Source organism: Leuciscus leuciscus (assembly GCF_965113295.1).
Source record: "Leuciscus leuciscus genome assembly, chromosome: 10".
Classification (NCBI taxonomy): domain Eukaryota; kingdom Metazoa; phylum Chordata; class Actinopteri; order Cypriniformes; family Leuciscidae; genus Leuciscus; species Leuciscus leuciscus.
Genome location: NC_138734.1, coordinates 6,409,537 through 6,435,248, shown reverse-complemented (window position 1 = coordinate 6,435,248; position 25,712 = coordinate 6,409,537). Strand labels below are relative to the sequence as shown.

Here is a 25,712-nt window from a genome sequence, read left to right as displayed (position 1 = left end):
GCTGCAGGTGCTTCACACACAGATTCAGGCTTATTTGTTCATCAATGACGTCATCAGCGACTTTAATCATGTCGACTTAAAAAAATCTGAAGTCGTTCAACCCCTAGTTTGAACTGAATGCAACCCCTCCTTACTTTCTTTAAGTAGGCTACACGTAAGTTGCCTTGTATTTAAATAATATTCATTTACTTTTTTACATAATATTATTCTAGAACATTTTTTTCTTCTTGTTACTCATTCTCAGAAAATAACAACTTAATCATACACAAACGCTTTTGGATAGTCAGAGCTCAAAATGTGCTATAGTGCGATGCCCCCTGAGGAAATCAAATCATCAAAATGTCACTTGTTTATGACTGACTCATAGAATTGCATAGATTCTCCAGTGAGGCACGAACCACAGGGTACATCACAACAAAACCCTCCTTCCCCTGTGATATGCTAGCTAGCGGATGCAGTGCCTACATGGTAGGCTAATTGTAGCACAGCAGTCCAGACTCTATTTTCAGCCTCTCTAGTGAGGAGCCAAAGCTTCTCCAGCCTGAATATAGCAGCAGTGATTCCCATCAAGGGGCCGTTGCTGTCTTGAAACTAGCTGCTCTTGAAAAGCACTCAGAATAGAGCAGAAATATGAGGTTCTCGTCTCCCGAGAGCACAGTTAACTGTGCCACAGGCCTTCAGAGGGAAGCAGTTGAATAAGCGAGATCTGGAAACAGGTGCTCTGTGTTTGTAACATGTTTCAGCTCAGAGAGGTGGACACAGATGTTGAGAGCTGGTTCGGCACTGTAAGTGAACTGAACTTTAATCATAGATCTGCAGAGGTGGAATAGATATATATCAAGAAGAATTCTCAGCTTGAAAGTGTTCAGAGAGTAAGTCAAATATGTGTTGGTTCTGGGCTGGTTTTCTGGTTATTTAATGCTAAAATAAATCATATTTGTTACAGCTTGTTTTGATCAAGCATCAAGTTAGTTTAGTTTATTAGTTTACTATATTTCATTGCTCTTTACGTTGATCAATGTTTTAATGACCTATGATGTTATTCATCATATATAGCGATCATGTCTCTTCAGAGGACTTGGATTATGGATTACATTTAGAATGTCTTCATGAACTTTTAGAAAGATTAAAAGTTTTGATGGAATGGGTTTTCAATGGAGGGACAGAAATCGCTAAGATTTCAAAAGATGAATGAAAGCCTTATACCACTTTTTTTTTCCCCCAAGCATGCAAAACATGTCCAAATTGCACATATTTGGATTTGTGCTGAATGAGTGAGGCTTAGTGAGTGCAAATTTATTTATTATTATTTGTATAGCGCATTTAAACTTTATATAATTTAAATTTGTAGGCTTGCCGTTTATCTTACATTGTTCTTTCTTAATACCGTTACATTTAAAAGATTTGTTGTGGATTGAGGGGAACTCATAAACATGTTTATAGTCTTTAAAATGTTTATATTTACAGGTATTTTACATTATTTCTGAATGTTTTTTCTCTCTCAACAATCATGCTGTGCAACTTATTGTCAAGTGCAGCTTATTTTCGTGAATATACGCTATCTTGACTTATTTATAAAACTGAAAAATAATAACGAGTTTGGTTCGGAATTAATTTTGTCCGTCAGGATTTGATAGGAGGGGGAAAGATACAGTCATACAGTCATATCACACAGCTATGATACTCTGTTATTACCTAAAATATTTTTACCCACCGTAAGCTTGTTCCTGTGATCAGACGACAGGCATGCTTGTGTGTGTTCTGTGATGGTGCATTTGTGCATTTGTGACTTTGCACACTCGGTGGCACTGGGGTCAGTTGGCAGTGATTCATTTGCAGTCACTAAGATAGAACGGAACATCTGTGACTCACAGCACGGCACTAATAACTCACGTCACAGTGCATGTGTTACGGAGAGAGTATTTTGAGGGGTTGACTGCATTGTCTGATTGTGTTTGGGATGATAATCTTGCGTAGTATACTGTGACAAATGGGGAAAATGTATCTCCTGAATGACAGATTTTGCACCATCATGAGCCAAGCTGGACTGTGGGAGCCATGCATGGACAATGTTCAGATTTGTCCTAGATTAACTGTTCACCTCTTTTCTTTTCTCTCAGTGTTCATGTCCTCATGAGAATTCCAGCTCATCCTTCTCTCAGTTACCTTGACAGTTCACTCTCTTTCTGTTTTGCCTCCTTCTCTCTTCCCCTCGCTGGCTGTGTCTTCTCACAGTATGGGTGATTTGGAGCTAGTCTGTCTCTGGGCGGGTTTGTTTGCGTATTGGGGTCTGTTCTCCCCTCTGGTCCTGAAAGACCTTTTCACAGAAATGCACTATGATGCTCCACATCCGCAGTGCTGAATGAGAAATGGCTTGTTTGCATCGTGAACTCTCATGTGTTTGATATTTCGAGGGCTCTCATATCATCATATTTTCAGTTATTTTATTATTTTATCTTTTTTCTCTGTGGTCCATTTTTACTGTACATGAATATTTTCCGCCTTCTCTTTTTGGCTATTGAAATGATAAAGGCTGTTGTTTACTACTGTACCATTAAGACCTCTATGTAAATGCTCTGTTTTCATGTGAATAAGTAAAAAAAAAGAATAAAAAAAGCCTTTCACTAATGACTATACTGCTAGTGTGTGAACTGTGACATTTAAAGCAGCAGACAGAGAAAATATAAGTACATTTTATGCTTTTAAGAGCCCCCCAAAATAAATGAATCCCAGCGACAAAGGAAAGTGCACACTTAAGTTCAACTAATTGCATTTAATATAATCTTAAAGCATAATAATTGTAAATAACATTTAAAGTGTTTTAAAGGGCAATAGGCCCTATGCACAGCTGCACTACTTCCTGAACTTCAGGCAGCTCCTTTGTTTCCTGTCTGCCATGATTGGACAAACTGATTAATCCAGGTGTGTCTGATTATTGTTGTTGGTCAGACACACCTGGATTAATCAGTTTGTCCAATCATGGCAGACAGGAAACAAAGGAGCTGCCTGAAGTTCAGGAAGTAGTGCAGCTGTGCATAGGGCCTATTAAAGGGTTAGTTCACCCAAAACTGTTTGTTATTACTCAGCCTCATGTTGTTCCAACCTTGTAAGATTTTCGTTCTTCTTCGGAACACAAATTAAGATATTTTTGATTAAATCTGAGAGCTGGCTCACTCCTCCATTGGCTTCTATGTTATTGAAACTTGCCGGCCAAGACAGTTAGTAAAGACATCGTTAAAATAGTCCAAGTAACTACAGTGGCTCAACCGTAAGTTTATCAAGCGACGAGAATACTTTGTGCGCAAAAACAAACAAAAATAAAGACTTTATTCAACTATTAATTTTCTTCTGTGTGGGCCTCTGAGTGAGTTCACATAGTGTAACAGCGCAGCGCTTCTGGGTTGTATACGTCAGAACGTAGGCTCACTATTGGCCAGCATCACACACATGACATCGGTCAATAGTGAGCCTACGTTCTGACGTACAACCCAGAAGGCTCTCAGATTTAATAAAAAATATCTTAATTTGTGTTCCGAAGATTAACGAAAGTCTTACGGGGATGGAACAACATGAGGGTGAGTAATTACTGACAGAATTTTCATTTTTGGGCGAACTTACCCTTTAAGTGTTGGAAAACTTTACATTCAATTCCCACTTAAAGTTCACTCAAAAATATATTTTTTTTAATTCTGTCATCATTTACTCATCCTCAAGTTGTTCCAAACCTCTGAGTTCTGTTTAACACAAAAGAAGATATTTTGAAGAATGTGGATAGCCAAACAGTTTCTGGTCCCCATCGATTTACATCGTTTTTTTTCTTCTATACCATGGAAGTCAATAGGGACCATTAACTGTTTAATTAACAACATTCTTCAAAATGTCTTCCTTTTATGTTTAACAGAAGAACTTCATTCAGGTTTAGAACAACTTAAAAATGACAGAATTTTCATTTTTGGATGAACCATCCATTTAAGTGTATTAAAGCTCAAAGAGTCAAGAAATTGAGAAGCTTTTCAAATAAAAACGTAAATATTTTTATGCCATTAGTTTACATAACAACAGCGTTTTGGTGGGCTGAAAATGCAAACCTTGGAAACCGGGTTTCGAAGTGCAAGTTTTTGAAAATACCGTTATCGTCTCTGTGTAAACTACAAAAACGTGAATTTGTGAAAACTGTGTTGTCATGCGCAGGCTTATGTATTACGTGTTCTGTCTATCGGCATATAGTGTTTCTTTACAAAGTGACATCGCCATCTACTGGCCATCTACTGGATCATTTTGACAACGTTGTCGTCTGTACGCGGAAAAAAAGGATATACTTTTCCGTTTTTAGTGCATCGTTGTCGTGTAAACGTACCCTCAGAGATCCTCAGCTTTTCTTGGGTTTGGAAGGAAACCTGTGATTGAATTTTTTTTTTTTTTTTTGGAAGGGTGTTTCGACATATAGTCATTGATAATCTCATTATTGTTGATATTTTGCTTTGTTGTCTACTGTGTGACAAAGGAATTGGCCTCAGAAAGATCATAATCAAATACAGTTTTCCCTCTGAATCTTAGATTTATTTTACCAGTAAAGGGCAATTTAGAAGCGTTAGTTGCATATATTTTTAACAATCAGTGGCATGAATAAAAAGAAGAGACACAGCAAGTTGTGAACAACATGAATTATTCAAATATAGTGTAATTTGCCATAATAAAATCAAAAACAGTGTGCAACAGAGATTCAGAATAAAATAATGAGCCTTTAGAACAAAGGCCTCTCTTTGTGTTTTGGACACCCCTGAACAAAGCTAAATGCTGTCTAGCCCTTTACAAAGACTGTACACGCAAACAATAACAGCTGCAGAGGAAAAATAAAATATGAAAACAGAGCATAAACACTACTTACTTACTGAACTGAACGCTCAAACACTATTTTCAATTGCACGAACAGTCCAACAACACCTTCTTTGGCATGTTTGGCACATAGTAGACCTTATTTTGCAGATTTGATTACAGGTAAAATAAAAATAGATGAGATAGTTCAGTCTGATGGAACTGTTGTCCCCCCAGTAAACCAATACCACAGTATTTAAGATTCTATGCTGATTGTATCTATGATTTAAACTTTAAAGTCTGTTTTGATAAACTGAAACATGAGCGAGTTGTTCCAGCAGCTTAAATATCATGAATTATTTGGACAAAAACACAATATACACGATGCCTAGTGAAACCTGAAGTTGTTGGAGTGCAGCGTTTCCGAGCGTTTCAGTGGAACGAAAGGATTTCTTAATCTCATATATTATTTACTTATTGATTTATGCATGGCCTGGCACATTCAGAAATGGTTTACTGTAGTCACGCCAGTGATGGCTGGTGCTTATCAAGTGGGGGAGCCCAGATGGCAAAATTGCATATACAGTTATGTCCATATATATTTGGACACAGGCACAATTTTCATACTTCTGGCTCTGTATGCCACCAGAATAAAATTAAAATGAAACAATCAAGATGAATTTGAAGTGCAGACTTTCAGCTTTAATTCAAGGGGTTGAACAAAAATATCAAGTAAACGTTTTAGGAACGGCAACCATTTTTATACACAGTCCCCCCATTTTCAGGGGCTCAAATGTAATTGGACAAATTAATATAATCATAAATAAAATGTTTTTGATATTAATATTTTGTTGAGAATCCTTTGCAGGCAATGGCTGCCTGAATTATGGAACCCATGGACATCACCAAAGACTGGGTTTCCTGCTTTGTGATGCTTTGCCAGGCCTTAACTGCAGCTGTCTTCAGTTGTTGTTTGTTCGTGGGTCTTTCTTTAGTTTTGCCTTCAGCAAGTGAAATGCATGCTCGATCGAGGTTGAGATCAGGTGATTGACTCGGCCATTGCAGAATAATCCACTTCTTTTCCTTGGAAAACTCCTGGGTTGCTTTTGCAGTGTTTTGGATCATTGTCCATCTGTACCGTGAAGCGCCGTCCAATCAACTTTGCTGCATTCGGCTTAATCTGGGCAGACAGTGTATTCCTCAGAATCCATCCGGCTGCTTCTGTCTTCTGTCACATCATCAATAAACACCAGTGATGCAGTGCCACTGGAAGCCATGCATGCCCATGCCATCACACCGCCTCCAGCATGTTTTACAGATGACGAAGTATGCTTTGGATCATGAGCTGTTCCTAGCCTTCTCCATACTTTTTTCTTCCCGTCATTTTGGTATAGGTTGATCTTAGTTTCACCCGTCCAAAGAATGCTTTTCCAGAACTGGTCAGGCTTTTTTAGATGTTTTTTTGTGTGTTTTTGGCAAAGTCTAATCTGGCTTTTCTATTCTTGATGCTCATGAATGGTTTGCACCTTGTGGTGAACCCTCTGTATTTGCTCACGTGAAGTCTTCTCTTGATTGTAGACTTTGACAATGACACGCCGACCTCCTGGAGAGTCTCCTTCACTTGGTTGGATGTTGTGAATGGGGTTTTCTTTACCATGGAGAGGATCCTGCGATCATCTACCACTGTTGTCTTCCGTGGACGTCCAGGCCTTTTTATGTTGCTGAGCTCACCAATGCATTCTTTTTTTTCTCAGAATGTACCAAACTGTTGATTTGGCCACTCCTAATGTCCCTGCTATCTCTCGGATGGATTTGCTTTGTTTTTGAAGCCTAATGATGGCCTGTTTGACTTGCATGGAGAGCTCCTTTGAACGCATGATGAAGGTTCACAGCAATAGATTCAAAATGCAAATACCGCACTTAGAATGAACTTCAGACCTTTTACCTGCTTAATTGGGGGGTAGCTACTATCAAGAGCTGTAATTCCTAAACCCTTCTTTCAATTTGGATGTAAATACCCTCAAATTAAACCTGAGAGTGTGCACGTTCAGTCCATATTCATTATATAACTGTAGCTTGAATATGTTTTGGTAAAAACCTGAAAAAAATTTAAATTGTGCCTGTGTCCAAATATATATGGACCTAACTGTATATATATATATTTTTTGTTGTTGTTGTTGTTGTTGCTTGCAATGTTGCTCCTAAAGCATACGCTTCTCAAACTCTGAAAAGTGAAATTTATTAATAAAAATATCTGACCAAGCGCAGAACTGTATATATGTATATATATATATATATATATATATATATATATATATATATATATATATATATATATATATATATATATATATATAAATGTATATATAAAATACAGATTACAATATGCAAGAGATAAGATTATGGACACAGAAATGTTACGACACACTAATTGCATGTCTATATCCAAGGACTTTCCTGGATATTAATTGTATATTAATAATATATTATAATTATATAATAATAATAATATAATTAATTGATTATATTCATTTATATATATATTTTATTTATTCATACATTAATAAATAATGTAATATATTTACATATTACATAATTTATTTTTATTTATATGCAGTATATACTGTTCAAAAGTTTAGGTTAGGAAGATTTTATAATTTTTTATTGATCAAAAGTTAAGTTTATGGTCCAACATATTTCTAATTTAGTTGCTGTACTTTTGAACTTTCAATTCATCAGAGAATCCAGAAAAAAAATGCATCATGGTTTTCACAAAAATATGAAGCAGCACAACTGTTTTTGATTTTGATGATAATGAGAAATGTTTCTTGAGCTGCAAATCAGCATATTAGAATGATTTATGAAAGATCATGTGACACTGAAGACTGGAGTAATGATGATAATTCAGCATTACTAAATATATTCAAATATAGAAAATATTTATTTGAAATTGTAATAATATGTGACAATATCATTGTTTTTACAGTATGTTTAATAAAATTTGTAATCAAATACAGTCTTGATGAGCATAAAAGTCTTTTTTCCAAAATATATTGTAGCTTTTGATGGGCATGCTAAGCCACATTTATCTGTTATTAAAAATGATTGCACGCGAGCAACACTTGCAATGTGTCATGACAGAATATATAAAAAATATGGCAGCAAGGATCTATTTTTGTCAAGAAATAGTACCAGCTTATATAAATGACCATCCAGAGTTTCACTCCCTGGAGCCTCAGGTGTCTGAGCAAGTCTTGACAGATGGATTTATGGGTTTCACACTTTCACCGGTGGACCTCGTGTCACCCAGCGTACGGAGCTGAGTTAAGGGTCAGAGGCGTGCAGACCTGACTGCACAAGTGTGAAGAGAAATTCCCTGACACATGCCATGTCAGCTCCTCTGAGCACGTCCCAGTCACAGGGTTAAAAACAGACCGACCACAGGGAACTACCATAGCAGTAATTGAAGACCACCTACATAGGGTTGTATAGAAACTGAGAGTTGCTATGGTTATTCAAAAGGTCAGGTTGTGCGGTGAAGGTAAATCTGTTAGATCTGCTATAATTTGAAACCTTATAAAGTTGTTGTGTTCACTGTCAGATATGTGACAGTAGGGGAACTCTCCAGTCTGTCTGTGGCCATTCTGTGAATGTGATGTAGAGCGTGTGTTTGCAAGATCATTTCAGCTGGGAGAGATTGGATCCCTTCACAAATAGCAATGCTTTATTGCTTGTCTACTGTATATTTTATACTGTGACATCAAAACTGGGTTCCTGCTGTCAAAGAGGAGCCATGGCAACCCGCCACAGACAGTGTCATAGACTGGGGGTCTGGTTTAGTGTGGGCGGAAACAAATCCTGATTACTATAGTTACACGTTTATTTAAATAAGAGAAAAACAACAACACAGGCTCATTGGAAAAACATTCCTGTGGCAACATTTTTGCAAAATGCAAAACACTAGAGGCAGTAAAACATTTAATCGTTTTCACACACAATTATGATTACAAGGTCAGATTATGGATTAATAAAGACTTGTTTTCACACGGCTCCTTGCACAATTATGTTATGTCCTCAAATCACTTTTTACCATAGTGTATGATTTGTGTAATATGACGCAGCGCCTGAAAATAGTCCCCAGCTCGGTAGACTATAGAGTCTACTAGCAACTTTTAATTTTTTCAGCAACTTAGTACACGATGTAACTACAGAAGAGTCAAGTTTTAAATAGGAAAAATATCGAAACTCTTTGGTCATTTTTTTGAGAGAGATGCTAATGGTCTTCATTCAATGATCTATGCTAAGCTATGCTAAAAGTGGTACCGCCAGACCCGGAGATCGGCTGAATGGATTCGAAAACGGTAAAATTCAACTGTTTAACTCTGGGGGAGTTGTAAAATGAGCCTATTTCCAAAAAAAGTGGAGTATCCCTTTAACCAGCTCCATATGGTCGGTTTTACTGATTTACTAAGCTTGCTCAGTAGCTCAGCTGGTACAGAATTGTACTTGTGATGTGAAAATCCCGTGAAATACGAGTCACGATATTAGAGCTCAAAGTTCAAAAACAAGCTAAAATGCCATGATTACGTTTTTATGTCGCATTTGCTTTTGTCAACACTATCGGGTAGGTTTAGGGCAGGGTAGAGTGTAGGTGTACGTTATTTTAAAAACGTAATGGAGCATTAATCTTTTAGCGCCACTTACTGGACATTTCAATTCAGAACTGCACTGATACGTTACAAACTGCAACTTTAATAAAACGTTGCCATATTCACGTTCATCTGTTCCGGAAAAAAAACTAAACTTGCTTTTAGCGCCACTCACTGGTCATTTCACTTTGAAACTGTCGCAAAACGTGCACGACGCAACGTATTTTGCGTTTTGCAAAAATGTTGCCACAGGAATGTTTTTCGAATGAGCCTGAGCTGGAAAAACATCTTGCTGCTTTAAATTAAAGGACAAGTTCGGTATTTTACACTTAAAGCCCTGTTTACAGATCACATCTGATTAAATAGAACGGTTAAGATTAAAATTTGGACACATGCTGCTGTCCCGAGAATTTTAGGTTTATTTCGCTCCCCCCCCCCCCCACCCCCACAATGGTTGTCTATGCACTCTGGAAGATTCCGTCCTAAAAACACATTAAACTTTCGTTTACAAAGACGTGAAACTCACCGAGTGGTCAGGGGGTGTTCACTGATATGTTCACTCAAAAATCGCTGAAAAAGATGCATTCCAACAGGTTTTATCGTAGTTTTTGTCCAACTCCATTGACTTAATAGGACGTGCTGTGAGACCGCAGCACCTTTACGGTATTACTCCGCCGCTTCTTCTTCTGCTTCTTCTGTGTATTCAATGAAATGCCCGTGGTTTGCTTGCAATTGGCAAAGGTGCATTATCGCCACCAACTGGGCTGGAGTGTCTATTATTCAAGCTCTCAACGGAAGAATCACGGGTGTGACGCGTTTGGCAAAATAGGTCCACAAAAGCGAAATAAACCTAAAATTCTCGGGACAGGAGCATGTGTCCAAATTTTTATCTTAACCGTTCTATTTCATCAGATACGATCTGTAAACAGGGCTTTAAGTGTAAAATACCGAACTTGTCCTTTAAGTACAATCAGCTTGGCTGTGTAAGTCATTTCAACTTAAATTACATCAATCTGACTTAGTTGAATCTTGTATAACTTATAGAAAAGATAAAAATTGCTTGGTTAAAGTAGTGTAAAAACATATGTTGTCATAACTTATTGATCATATAATTTTTTTACAGTTTATGGAAGCTTGTTTCTGCCATGGAAAAAAATAAAATAGGTAATTAATTTTTATCTCATCATTTTTCTCGCAATTGTGATATATAAACTAGCATTTGCGAGTTATAAAGTCACAGAAAAAGTCAGCAATTTTTTCGTAGAATTGTGAGATTTAAACGCACGATTGCCAGCTATAAAGTCAGAATTGCAGGATACAAACTCGCAATTGCAAGAAAAAGTCAGAGTTGCGACCTTTTTTCCTCAGAATTGAGAGATATAAACTTGCAATTACGAGTAATAAAGTTCAAATTGTGAACTGACTGCTTTTCTTAGAATTGCGAGTTTATATCCCTCAGTTTACTTACTTATTCGCAATTGCGAGTTATAAAGTCAGAATTGTTGAAAAAGTCACAATACCTTTTCTATTTTTTATTCTGTGGCGCAAGTTTCATACATTTCTATGGGGGAAATGAATACACTGACAAAAGAAATTGGTGTAGTTTTTACTTAGAATTTTTACAAATAATTACAAAGATACATCAAGTAACTCGTTGAAGTAGTACAAAGACTGAAATTGTAATTTCTTGCAAAATATACTCCAGTAATTGTTTTGGATGGATTTATTTACTGTTTATTTTACTGCAATACAATATGCAAAATAAACATCAAAGGTAGCAGAAATAAGAAGAACATCTGAACATGACCCTCAATGAAGTAAGATGCCTTTTGTCCTCATTAATGGTGTACTTTCAGCATACTGGACCATGCTAACCTTCTAAACTTTGACCTCTTGGACTGTAACTATGGAAACGAGTCAAAGCGCACAGCACTAGTTCATAGGTGGCTTTGGTCTGACATCTTTACAGAAAGCGATAGCCAGAGGCATGTTTGAGCTTGGTATGTCATTATCTTTAATGAGACTCACAAATGTGTTGCTCTTTTCTTAAAGGCTATTTAGTTTAATTGTGTTTACTCTTGGTATTGGCTATATAGTAGGTCAGAGTAAACAATCCATTGTTCACTCATAATTCACAGCTCAGTTAAGAACTGGGAAATGTTATAATGTAATATGTAGTGTTGAAAATAAGGAATATTGTGTGGAAAAAGCCATTTATAGGCTATTATATAGAACAGAAATGCAATACTTCAAAGGAATTTTCCTGGACTGTCAACTGTATCATAAAATACAGTATCATCTGGTGCCTGCTGTGACTGATTATGATCTTCAATTTGACCCATCTAATTTCAGAGAAAAGCAATATCACATGAAATTTCATATTCGGGTGGACTTGGTCACTTAAAATTGCACGGTAAACTGTTTTGGTGTTATGTCTTGGAATTGAGCTATATTTATCTTCTTGATATCAGAGTGTTGGGGACACGCATAGCAATACAGAAACAGAATGAAAACACAATTAAGGAATGATATGATACAAAATTGCAAGATAAATCTGGAATTTGTAAAAGTGTGGAGCATATTTTGTCATCTGAATCTATTTTAAGTTACACTTATATTTTTATTAATTGAAAAAATATTGAAATTATATATATATATATGTATATTAGGGCTGTCAAGCGATTAACATTTTTTATCTAATTAATTACATTAATTAGTCGGCACGTCAAATTTGGCTGAGAAATTACCCCAAAAGATTATAAAAGTTATTATTGTGTTTAATGAGAAAGGCATCAAATAAACATTACAAAAAGTAGCTTTAGAAGGAAATATTTTATTTTATTCAACATAGAATTTATTACACACAAACTTTTAGTCAACAACGGCCATATATTTTTTCAGAACCTGCATCTACATCTGCATTATATTATATTATATTATCAGTAAATAATTAAATATTAAACAAAATATTAAATAAAATATTACTTTCTCTTTACATGCAGTGACAATTAAAGTGAGCCGTTTGTACACAGATTTTCCTAAAAAGCATAGGCTCTCTACACTAATGTGCATCTGCAAGTACGTAAGATGGCATGACGGCTAAATGTGTGTGTATACCTTACATTCAGATGGCAGGCAACTTTCCGTAATCACGGTTATTCTCCAGTCTGTACTGATACTGTTTCACCGTGACTTTCTTTGAAGTCAGTCCACTCTCCATAATGTTGTTTACACAAAATGGCCCCATGTCATCGACGGTTGTCATGGGAACACCACATTCGGCCCTGAGGCTTTGTATTATGAAGACGAAGGACAAGAGTACACTATGTGTCATTAGGCTTGTCTCTTACATAAATGGATTATGCTCTGAATAAAACTAAATATTGATTACATTCACTTCACAACAAGAAAGCCAATCATAAAACATGAAGAAAATCATCATACTGCGAGCTAATAATGTTTTCACGCTGTTCATTTTGGAATTGATTTTGGTGGCGTCGGTTTTCGGGTTGTCCTCAGATGAGACTGAGCTCTGACTGAATCTTCTGAAAGCGTTTATTGTGAGACTGCATGTGTCTTACCTGAAATCCATCAGGCACACAGGCAGTGATGCTCATTAAAGATGACAGCTATGTGTTTCTCTATTCTTGGTTGTCTTTTTCAGAGCCCACCACCACCACAAAAAAAAAAAAACCCTCCGGAGATGTCGGAGACGTCAATCAAAATGACACAACGCAACAGAAATATTAATCTAATCCTCAAAAGAATTCAGCATTTCTTGAAAGTTTTGCCTAGGCTATAGACTTGGAATCATAAGAAAGAGGACACCTAATTTCTTTTGTTGTCGTTTTTGACATAACATAATGTACCGGCAATTCAACTGTGCAAAGCATATGCCCATTTATTTTAAGCAACGACAGTAAATTTACAAGCACAGTTGTTGAACATTTGACAAAAAAAATTTTTTTCTAGACAGGCAATTGATCAAAAATGTTATTATAGGCAAAAAAAATTTTTAGAAAAGAAAAACAACAAATGAAATCTCATCGTCATAGATGAGGCTGTATTGAAGCGAACGACAAAGGAGTAGCAACAAAAAAAGGTCTTTATTATAAAAATGTTTATTATTATTATAATCCAGATCGCAGGAGATTTGGATCTAGCAACTAGAATTCAACCACATTAACACTGACAATAATGGAAAAATGAACTTGGGAAACTCAGGGCTTAGATACACAGAGAACGTAATCAAAAGAGAAACAGAACAGGTGCGTGGAATTAGGAAATATGGAAACTAATTAACAAACAGGCAAACAGAGTGAAAACCAAACTGAAACTAAACCGTTGTCGTCTGTACGGGAACAACTTTTCCGTTTTTAGCACATCATTGTCATGGAAATGTAACGTTACCCTAAAACTATATAATACATTTCTAATAATGTAATTGAAAAAAAGCTAAAAGTTGAACTACTTAAACTAAATGAAAATTAGAAATGTTGCCTGGGCAATAAACTGAAATAAGTTTAAGTTGAATCACTAAAATGTATTAACTGGAATTAAACAAAAACTAAAGTAAAACTGAACTAAAAATGTAAAAGCCTTAATAACAATGTAGATAGATAGATAGATAGATAGATAGACAGACAGACAGATTGATAGATAGACAAAACTATTTATGAGTGAGTCAGTAGCAGAGACTTTTATATTGAAAGGGACTGAAACAAGGTTGTAAACAATAAGACTCAACTTACAAATGCATTGACTAGCGCTGTCATGAGAAATCCCCTTTTAAAAGGACAAAGACAAAGATATCGCTTTCCTTAGAGGACATTGAATATAAGATTGACCTGAAGAATATCAGCTAGAGGCAGGTAATGCACTTGGTTAGTCGATCTCTCTCTCTCTCTCATAATACTCTACTCTACATAATACAATAAGATTCAATGAAGCGACTCAGTGTTCATTCGTTATAGTTCTAAAGAGACGTTTTAGAGCTTGGGCTCAACTGTAAAACTGTACACTTGAGATATGAATCTGTGGCGGAAGGAAGTAGTTCTGCACAAAAGAGGACTTTTCAAGGCACTCTGTTATTGTTTCTTATTTATTTACACGCTTGTGCTGTCGAACTGTTGAATGAGCTCAATATCACATTCGTAGCCATGCGATATGGCTCTATGTTGATTACCTATGGCCGAATCACAGCCATTGATATAGAGCGATATCGCACGGCTACTCGTGATATTGCTTATTTATTTTATAGCTCTTTTATGCTTTTTGCATGCCAACAATTGTCTCAGCATATTTCATTTCTCCTAAGGAATTTTTAAGAGAACCATCTGAGGCAAAGATGATACTTCACTTGATAGCTCTATTCTGTCCTCTAAGTCTCCTGAGGTATGAATGATCAACTGAAGAGGCTAGTTTTGGCTGCAGCCGACCAATTCTGTGTTTTAAGGTGATGTTTGTAATCTCTCACGGTAGACTTGTTGATCCTAAGTGGCGCATTGTGCTGATGAGGGTCACAATGTCTCCAATTTGCAATCAAAGTGAACTCTTGAGCTGTCATTAAGTGTGTTGCGCACAATCAGGGAGCGACTAGTCCTCGAGTGTCTGCTAGCGTGAAAGGTGACTGTTCGGACTTCATTTGTCCCCTGGTCGCAATTTGTTTTACATCCACTTGCAGTTCTTATTGTGAGAAAAACAAACAAACTAAATGTCACTTATGAGTCAGCCGCTGCATAAACATTGTGATATGTTTCGCCACGTGATAATGGGAACTAGCAAACATGGACCAGGACATCCAGAGTGAGCTTTGAGTGGAGGAAATGAGGGCTAAATTACAGGATGTAATTATACACACTCATGTGATCACACTGGAGAACTTTGTTGCTCAGTGCAGTGGTTGCACTTTCATTGCTCAAGATGAATAATGGAGTTTTCAGTTCCGCTTAGGAGAAATAAAAACCATGAATATTAAAACTCGGATCATTTGGTCTTTTGAAGAATTTGATGAGACATATTTGAGTTATTGGTATCTCTGACTTTTAATTGCAGATTTCGGTGTCTTGACAAATCTGAGCACAGTTTGAGACACAGATAAGGTCTATTCTGAAATGGAGACATGTGAGATTACTAGGGCCTTTGGTAACACTTTACAATAAGGTTCATTAGTTAACATTAGTCAAATACATTAATTAGCATGAATGAATAATGAACTGCACTTTTACAGCATTTATTAATCTTTGTTAATGTTAATTTCAACATTTACTAATACATTATTAAAATCTTGTTAACATTAGTTAATGCACTGTGAACTAACAACTAATGAATGACTGTATTTTTATAACGTTCACAAAGATGAAGAAATACAGTAACAAATGTATTGCTCATGGTTCGTTCATGTTAGTTAAAACATTAACTAATGTAAACTAATGAACCTTATTGCAAAGTGTCACCGGGCCTTTTACTTTTGAGATTTAGAAGACTCTTCATTTATTCTCATCGCTGTCGACGCAAGGCGAAGCTGTCTGAAAGGGATGTCCAGATACTAACAAGGATTGTATCCAAAAAATATAAAACCACAGTTGCCCAACTCACTGCAGAATTAAATGCCCACCTCGCCTCTCCTGTTTCCACCAAAACTGTTCGTCAGGAGCTCAACAGCGTCAATATTCATGGCCGGGCTGCTACAGCCAAACCTTTGGTCACTCGTGCCAATGCCAAATGTCAGTTTTATTGATGCCAACAGTTAGCCTGGCAATCCAGACCTAAATCTAAAAGATTAATGGTCTGGCGTCGACTAATGAAAATCGGCCAGCTCGAGGGGCGGCACCAAGCATGCATTTGAAAATCTCACTGCACGCAGTTGGATAACACTACGACCAATCACAACAATAAACCCCATACGCTTTGAGACCAGCGGAGCTAACTGGTAGATTAGACTCTTACCGTATCCGGTCGGCAAAACAGCAAAAACGTCTTTCTTGCAAAGGAACGATTCGAGCGGCGTCTTCTGTTCCTCTTTTAGATGAAAAGCCAAGTCTAACTCGTTCATTGTAGCGACCAAAGCCGTTTCAAACAACTGGTGTTCATCCATAGCCATCTTGCAATGTTTACTAATGACTTCGACGTCACACGCTGTCATCATCTGTTTAGCTCGCCTCTGGCCCACCTATATCAGATAACCCGATGTGATTGGTGCAGCTCAGATCGAGGGGCATATTTAATGAGCATCATTACTCGACGCCAGAGTAACTCGCTGAGCAAATTCAACTTGTGCTCTCGCGAGAACTCTGGATTTCCAGGGTAGCCAACAGTGCGAATCTCTGGCTGTGGACAATGTGAAACATGAATTGCTCTCTGATGAGTCCACCTTCACTGTCAAAGAAACGCCAAAGAAACTTAACACTCAGACTGTTACGTTCCCAGAAACAGACTGTGTTTGATGGGCGCCACTGCACTGCCAAGGACTACCAAACCATTCTGGAGGACCATGTGCACCTAATGGTTCAAACATTGAACATCCTGAAGGTGGAGCTGTGTATCAGCATGATAATGCACCAACACACACAGAAAGACTTGTGATAGGATGGTTTGATGAACATGAAAGTGAAGTTGCACATCTCCCATGGCCTGCACAGTCACCAGATCTAAATCTGTTTGAGCCACATTTTGGAGGCGTGAGTCAGAGAGCGTTATCCTCCACCAGTATCACATATGTGATATTGGCCGCAACAGGAGGCCCGGCCTACACCATACTAATTAATTACTGTGGTCTAAAACCAGCTGTTTCAGTTTCATTGTGCAACCTCTGTAGTTTTCCAAGATTAGTAGCCAGTATTATTTTTTTTTTTCATTTTTGTGTGGCTGATAGGTTTCTTAAGCCTGACTATTATTTTGGCAGCACTGTGAACCTTCGTGTCTGAATGCAGATGCACAGGAGTTTAATGTCTTTGTTTAGCAGTTCTAACTAATCATTTATTAGACAGAATTGTTAAACAGTAAACAAAATATGAAAAAAATATTTTATATTTTATTAATAATAGAAAAAATACAAAATTACTACTAAATACACATTTTCATCATTAGTATTCGAATATCTAAAAATATGTATTCCCAGTGTGCACAGATTTACCAGATTACTGTTGATTGCAACCGTTTCATCCATTTTATAATTTTTTTATTTTTAAATACTATAACTAAAATATGAATTGTATATTACAGGTTTATCGTTTTTATTTTTATTTTCATATTGATTCATTTTCAGATTATTTATGTCTAATTTAGTAAAAGTAGTAAAAGTAGTACTAAAAAGTAGTTTTTTTGCTCACTTTTGATTGCAGGTTTTGGTATCAAATCTGAGCACATTGCTGAGATCTCTTGTAAAACTCTAGAGGAGACAGATATGAGATAACTAGTGTCTTTTTCTCTGCAGAAAAATCTGGGAAGCTGTAGACATCCGCTAAAATAATTTGCTTTCCATTTAATCTAATTGCTGCCTAGATAAACCATTGCCACGCTAAAGATAAATCGTTTGTGATCTTTTCTGATGGACACACAAGGAATGCACCATGTGTATATTTGAACGTCTCCATCTCTTCCTCTATATGTGTGAACGATACTCAGACTGTCTCAGGGAATGACATACTGTCATGTCACATTTCATGCTCTGTTAGTGCCGCTGCAAGCATCTTCGAGGAGGAGCGAGATCCATGATTGAGATCAGATAGATAACGAGAGACTGTAGACTGTCAGGGTTCGTGATAGATTTGTGTCTGAATGCAAGCTGCAATGATGTTTTACTTTTGAATTCAGGCCTAACACACCTTTATAGATTGAAATGCGAGAAAAGTAATATAAACCGCAGTTTAGAAAGTAAGACACACATTTATATTTAATTACGGTTATATTTCTTTCTTGCCACTGGTTTGATTGACGTTGCTGATTTATGCACAAGAAACTTAAGTATATAATCACATTTGCATCCAAATGAAACCGTATTGCAGTTTCTCACAATGAGGAATTTGCAAAATTTTCATCACAGCTCCTCAATTATTCATTTTCACTGTTTCAGACTGCATTTGATCTTGTTTTTCAGAGCAGTTCACTAATTTAACTTCGAGAGGCATGTCAGAGCTCTGAGTTATCAACTATGGGAGGAAAAAAAACGTAATTTAACCCACTTTGGCTGGCATCCGCTGCGGAGAGACAGGTTAAATAGCGTCTTTTAACTCAGCAGGCCTAAGAAATTATGTGTATTCTCAAGTGCTTCTTCAGCAAATGTTGTCTGAGTCATCCATTTGACTCTCTTGCTTTAAAAAATACAGCCTGATATACTTTAAGGGAAGGGACTGCTGGGAGAATCGTCACTGACCTTAGAAACAAACTCATTTTCAGACATTCTACTGTCATTTCATGCTGAATTATTTGTGTGCAACCAGACTATCAAGTGTCTGTCCACGCACACACACACACATACACACACACACACACACACCCACCCACACCCACACAGCTGCACATATTTAAGTGACATTGCATAACCCTATTTTGCCGCTCAAGCAGATATTATTCCCTCCCTCTACTGTTGTTCCTGTCCCCAATTTAATGATAGAGGGAAAGTGTTGGGATCAATTTAATTTAATGCTTTTGCCACAGATATTTCTTAAAGCAACAGTGCTTCACTTTTTCGTCACCTCATACCCCTGGGGGATTTCCTCCGCTGAATTATTCAATCAGTGAGCAGAGAAGCATGGGTAGCAATAAGTCGTTAAAAGAGACGTCCACTCTCCTCTGTCGTTTTCTACCTGAATGAGCGCTTCTCTTTCTGTGTTAGGACTCACTCAAGCAAATGGCCTGTTTCTTCTCACCGATCTGACCCTGTACACTCCCTTCTGCAGTTCCTCACAGCTAGTACACTTCAGTGACCGTTGGGCACGACCTCCTCGCTCCCCGCAGAACTGCAGTGCAGACAAAGCACTTTCGATTAAAGTGAAGTGCTACGCCCAAGGAAACCCTTTGAATTTGGCCTCAGGAGTGGAGAAAGTATCTGAAAGTACATCTCAGTGCTCAAAAATGGATCCAGAAAGTTTTAACTCTGAGAGGAGGACTTGTTTAAAGGAATAGTTCTCCAATAAGCTGTTATTTTGTCTGTGGAATTCAAAAGGAGTATCAATGAAGAATGACATCAAGGACGTCTATCCTGGTGTATCTGTGCACCATTTTTGACACATAAACATGAATGAGATATCAATGCAAGAATATGACTTGACCTCTTCTATGATGACCTCTTTTAGAATAGCAAAAAAAAAAAAAAAAAAAAAGTGTTTATATATATATCGTTGTAATCTAAATTATTCAACCCCAAATCAGGTTTATTGGCAGATTTTTAGCTGTTTGCCATTAACAAATCAAACATAAAGTAATTGAAATAGCTCAACACAACAAATGTTTCAAGTGGTTTCCCCAAATTCAAAGTTTTTAAGATCCGGACAATCACATATATTCAAGGTGTGAGGAATAATTTTTTTTACATTTTTCTATTTATCAATGATTCCTGAAAAAAAGTATCAAGGTTTCCACAAAAACCTTGTGCAACAATGGTTTTCAACACTGATGATAATCATAAATGTTTCTCGAGCTGCAAATCAGCATATGATAATGATTTCTGAAGAATCATGTGACACTGAAGGCTGAAGTAATGATGCTAAAAATTCAGCTGGTGTCACAGGAATCATTTCTTTTTCTTTTTGAGTTTCACAGATGCGTGAAGGTTTGTAAAAAACATTCTCATTTTGTGTTCCACAAAAGAAACATTAAAGACAGCATAAGGTTTGGATGAGGGCAAGTACATTTGGGTGAACTGTCCCTTTAAAAGAGTTTGTCTGACAGCAAATTTATGCTTGATGGCAGTGTGCAGCCATGCACTGTGCACCTCCTACGGATACTTCTCCAAGACAGTAGAAATGATTTATTACACAACAACTGCAAATGCAAGAGGACTCAAGGCGGTGGAGGATGCCGGTACAATAAGGCCAAGTAGTGCTGTGAGTTTAGAAAACACAGGGGAAATAACCAGTCTCAAGAGAACTTAGGCACATTGATGCAGTTTAAGTAGGTCAAATGTCAGCAGATAGCTCATGTGTGCATATACACTTACACATTTATTGACCAATGAACACTTGCCACTGATACCATGAGAGGACTAAAGAGCACAACTGGTATTAAATCCGTCCCTGGTAAACCAAGCACATTCCCCTCAGCCTTGTGAAATAAGAAAGATATTTTCAGTTGGCAAGTTTTAGGTTGCTAAGTGACAACTTGCTTATGTGTTTGCAGGTAAAAACACTCTCTCAAATGGAAAACTCACAGCGGGACTGGCAGTCCTGGAGTTACAAGCTGACTCATTCCTTTTATTCCTCTGTTGCTGTGCTGTGGACACTATCTGATCTATAAGAGGTGATGGAGTTGACCTTCTCATGCATTTCTATTAACTTCCTCTCCTCGCTATAGAGGAATCAGTCTATCGCCCAGGTGATATGTTTTTACACATTTCCAATGTGGAGGTTGGCAGTGCAGATGGAGTATAATGTGTGTGTCCAAGAATGCGTTTGGGTTTTTTTCCTGTGAGAAGTTGTTTGTTCACTTCAGTCTAGTTATGTGTACATGCATGGTAAGTTGTAAGTAGTCAAATGTTAGTTCCCTATCCAGAACATCTTCACCCAAGCAGTATAAATACCAGGAAAATATGTTTTACTTTTTAATGTTGTGTTTACACTTGACTCAAAATCTGTTATGGCTGAATGATTATTCTCGTGCACAGTTGGCAAAACAAGACATTATGACTGTGTAGATTAATAATGAAAGATGAAAATAAAGAGAAACCTGGGACTAAATTGATGAAATAACAATGCGGCGTCTCATGTTTCAGGGGCACAACAGGTTCAAATGCATAGGTCATCGAATAATGCATAACTTAAAAATGTATAAGTTACAAAAATAAAATAATATACATTGCACAAGTTACTTAAAGGAATAGTTCACCCCAAAATGAACATTCTGTCATAGTTCTAAACCTGTATGATTTTCTTTCTTCTATGCAACCCAAAAGAAGATATTTTAAAGAACAATTTTGGGTTGCACTTTATTTTACTGTATGTGTACGTGTACTTACAGTGTACTTGTGTAATATAAGGTAACTAAATGGGTTAAGGTTAGGTTTAGGAGTAGTACCTAGTTATTACCCAGTTATTGTAATTAATGTTATAAGTACATTGTATGTATAGGGGGAACAGGAGTGTAAAATAAAGTGCTATGTTTCCATCCAAAGTAGCAATTTTACCGTATGCGCAAAATTGGAATATTGCATAAAACTTTTGCAAATAAAGCACCATTTCTATCCAATGAGTGGAAGAGAACAAAACCATCACTTCCCGATAAACTGGCTATAAATATCACTAAGAAAAATGGAAGTTAATCCAGTATACTGGATTAACTTCCATTTTTCTTAGTCATATTTATAGGATATATAGGATACATATATATTCTCCTATAGGAGAAGCCACTGTATATATACATTTTTATATTTAGCCTATAACCGGGGTATTCAATTAAAGTTCCAAGAGGTCCGGTCTCTATATTTCCTTCCCAGCGGAGGTCCGGACAATACTTATTTGGAACAGTTATACATTTCCATTGAGGCAGCCGTAGTAAACTTAGTAACTTTGTAAAAGTATAGGTGGATGGAAATATAGCTATTAACTTGCATTGTATGGACAAAAAAACACTCAATCTTTTTTTTCACAGAAGAAAGAAAGCCATACAAGGTTGTGTTTCCCATACAAAGAAGTAACTTGCTGATTGCTTACCATAATTTAGAAGACTGAAACCAGTGTCATATTGACCTGCTTGATGTGTGTGTGTTTTTTTTCCCCATAAACCCCTTTGTGAAGTACGCTAGTCAAGAATGTGCAAAATAGGCCTTCTTCCCTTCCCTGAGCTCTTAACGTCAGGATTTTGATTTGTGAAATCTTTCACACTGCAGTTTTGGCCAGTTAACCCTTCCATGAGTGCTTAACTTCACTATTGTGATTTGTGAAAGGTTCCACAGTACAATTGCTTGAGTTCACTATTCACCAAATACAATGAAAGATATAGAATTAATTGAATGCTAGCTTGCTTATTGTGCGCAAGAGCATCTATTTAAGTCCCGTTGTCATTTAACAAGAACCTATGCTTCTAACCACAGCTCGAAAGCTGTAGTTTCAACCATGTTTTGCGAATCTTAGTTGGAACTATGGTTACGGAAAGGCCAAATCATTGAACGATGGTAACGACGGAACGTGTGACCTTGGCTAACGATGCTTTCGGGAAACGCAGCCCAGGTTTGGAATGACATGAGTGTGAGTAAATGATTTTTGAGTGAACTATCCCTTTAAGTACTTCAACTCAGTTAAAGTAAATAATTGAAACCACTGGGATTTAATTGAGAAATCATGTTGGGATCCCCTACACAACAGCCTCAGATGATAAGAGATGATATTTTAAGTGACTGTGCCCAAATGGGAACATATGTGGGATGTGAATGAAGATTGAACGGTATTGAACAGTTCCTCTTTAAACTCATCAGAACATGAGGTTTGTCCTCTATTGTATGATTTCTGCTCACCGTCCACGGATTAGAGCTGCAGCTGCGACAGACTTTTTACAACGGCCAAATCCGCTTCAATTTCCATCTTTTTGCACATATTCCAACATTCTTGCCTCATGTTTTCATCAGCAGTTCTTGTAGAGCAATCTCTCAGTCAATTACTCTAACTTGATTACATCTGTTCAACCGTAAGTCATTCTGTTCCATCTCTCTATCCTTTCCTAGGGAGGAGACTAACAGATTAAAAGAACAGGCTCTCCGCTCTCCTAATAATTGCTTGTGTTTCGAGAGGTAGGCTTTAAGCCTTACAAATTACTGTTTCTCATTTGTTGCTTCCTTTTACAATAATGCTGAAATTTTCTACCGCAAAAAGCCAGTTTGTGGTGTTTTATTAAAATGTAAAAGCCAAAGGCCCAGGCTGCCTTTTAATATTCTCAGTTCTTAACCAAAGTGTTTTTGTATAGTCAGTGTCTTTTTTAATAATTAATATAGATTTTCATGAGAAAATATATCTTTGATTTTTACACCGCAATAAAACGTTTATCAATATATTTTTTTTCTAGCAAAATATCTTTAAAACAAGATAAGTAAAGCTGGATTCAATATTAAGATTTGTTTTATGATAATTTATCTTGAATTAAAATGATTTTTCTAACACATTGGCAAAAAGTTTTTTTTTTTTAAGCATAAACCTCACTAAATTAGATTCATTGTTTAAAAAGCAAACTAAATGCCAAATAGATGAGGAAAATAAACTAAATTAAAAGTCTTAATATCTAATGCAGTTTTTGCATTTCAGGTTGTTTTAAAAATTTGAGATATTACTGAAAAATAAGACAAACAAAATGGTTAAGAAAATAAATTTTGATATTGTAAAGTGCTTCTTCACTGAAACGCTGGTTTAACTAATGACTTAAAAAAAATGGAAAGCTTTATTTTCATTGCACTTGTTCATGTTCATGAATAATGGTTATTTATTTTAAAGCTGCTTTTTGCAATTAAAGTCATCTGCTTACACACCCACTATGGATTATGACTTCTTTTTATTTTTTTGCCTTAGCTTCTCACTTCCTGCTTTCTGGCCCGATTGATTACCTGTTCTTTTCCGGGCTCAGGATGCTGACTATAGAATAGGTGGAGGGAAAAAGAAGGACAAGCTCTCCTCATTTACCTCTTTTCCCCCAGGGAAACATTACTGGACTTAACAAGCAGTGTAATAGAGCACTCAGGCTTTATTGTATTTTCCACTGTCAGCACTTTCTCTTGTTACCACTGCATTCATGCATTCATCCATGTTTAGCCACACCGAGCGTCCATCTCCTCCCTCCGATCTACTCAGGGTGGACAGAGCTGTGGTAGCCTACTTTTGCACAAAAACCTTTCTTGCTGCATCCACAAGCGCAATCGTGGAGTGATACGGTCCCAGAAAGGAAAGTATGCTAGATCACAGTAGTCTGCTGAATCCTCCACATTCGGACACTTAGACATTATGCCATGCAAATTCCGTTATGCACAGATTTAACGGGAAGTTTGAAATGTGCTGCAGTTTGCATCATTCCTTTGATGAAAACAATGAAGACAGTGCATGCAAATAAACAGACACATCAACACTGCAAAAATCTTTTTCTTGGTCAGTATTTTTTGTCTTATTGTCCTTTATATGTATCTATATATTCCTTTTAAGACATTAAGGGCCAGATTTACTAAACAGAGCAAATTAGCATGCGGTCACAATCTAATAAATGCGCCAATGGGAGTGGAAATCTACTGACAATGCACATATTCATGTCATGTCAGGGACAAAAGGGGTTAAGACACACTTTTTTGAGTGTTAAAGGAATAGTTCACTTAAAAAAAAAAAAATTCTGTCATCATTTATCAGACAGTTGCTGGTCCCTATTGACTTCCATAGTAGTAAAAAAACAAAACAACTATGAAAGTCAATGGTGCCCATGAACTGTTGGTTACCGATATTCTTCAGAATATCTTATTTTTTTGTTCAGCAGAAGAAAGAAATTCATACTGGTTTGAAACAACTTGAGGGTGAATTAATGATGACAGAATTTTCATTTTTAAGTGAACTATTCCTTTAAATGATGGAAAACGCAAGACTTAGTAAATCACATTGCATGGTTCATTTAAATATTCTCCACTCATAAATTTAGCGGTCTGACAGGGAAACTACTGCAAATTCATATGCAATAAGGTCAGATGCAAAAATAACTGTCCACACCTTTACATCGCTAATTTCTCACTGCGTGTCTTTAGTAATCTTGACAGTAGTTTTTTAACGCCAAAACAGGGTTTGCGCTCATGCAAGCTTTTAGTAAATCTGTCCCTATGACTTAAACTGTCAGAGAATGTATCTTGAATTTTTCTTGAACACCAGAACTTCATAGATTCAACAAGGTGCTGGAAACATTCCTCAGAGAGTTTGGTCCATATTGACTTGATAGCATCACACAGTTGCTGCAGAGTTGTCGGCTGCACATCAATGATGCAAATCTCCTCCTGCACATCCTAAAGGAGCTCTATTGGATTTAGATCTGGTGACTGTGGAGGCCATTTGAGTTTAGTGAACTCGTTGTCATGTTCAACAG

The 25,712-nt window shown here is 36.8% G+C and overlaps 1 protein-coding gene across 1 annotated transcript in view; it reads left to right on the top strand.

The window, feature by feature from the left end:
• The first annotated feature begins 766 nt into the window (after positions 1 to 766).
• The window catches only part of large2 (LARGE xylosyl- and glucuronyltransferase 2), a 109,751-nt gene continuing 84,805 nt past the window's right edge, over positions 767 to 25,712 (top strand). The window contains exon 1 of the mRNA XM_082182196.1: positions 767 to 785. The gene's annotated coding sequence lies outside the window, so the exon portion shown is untranslated. The remainder of the gene's footprint in view (positions 786 to 25,712) is intronic.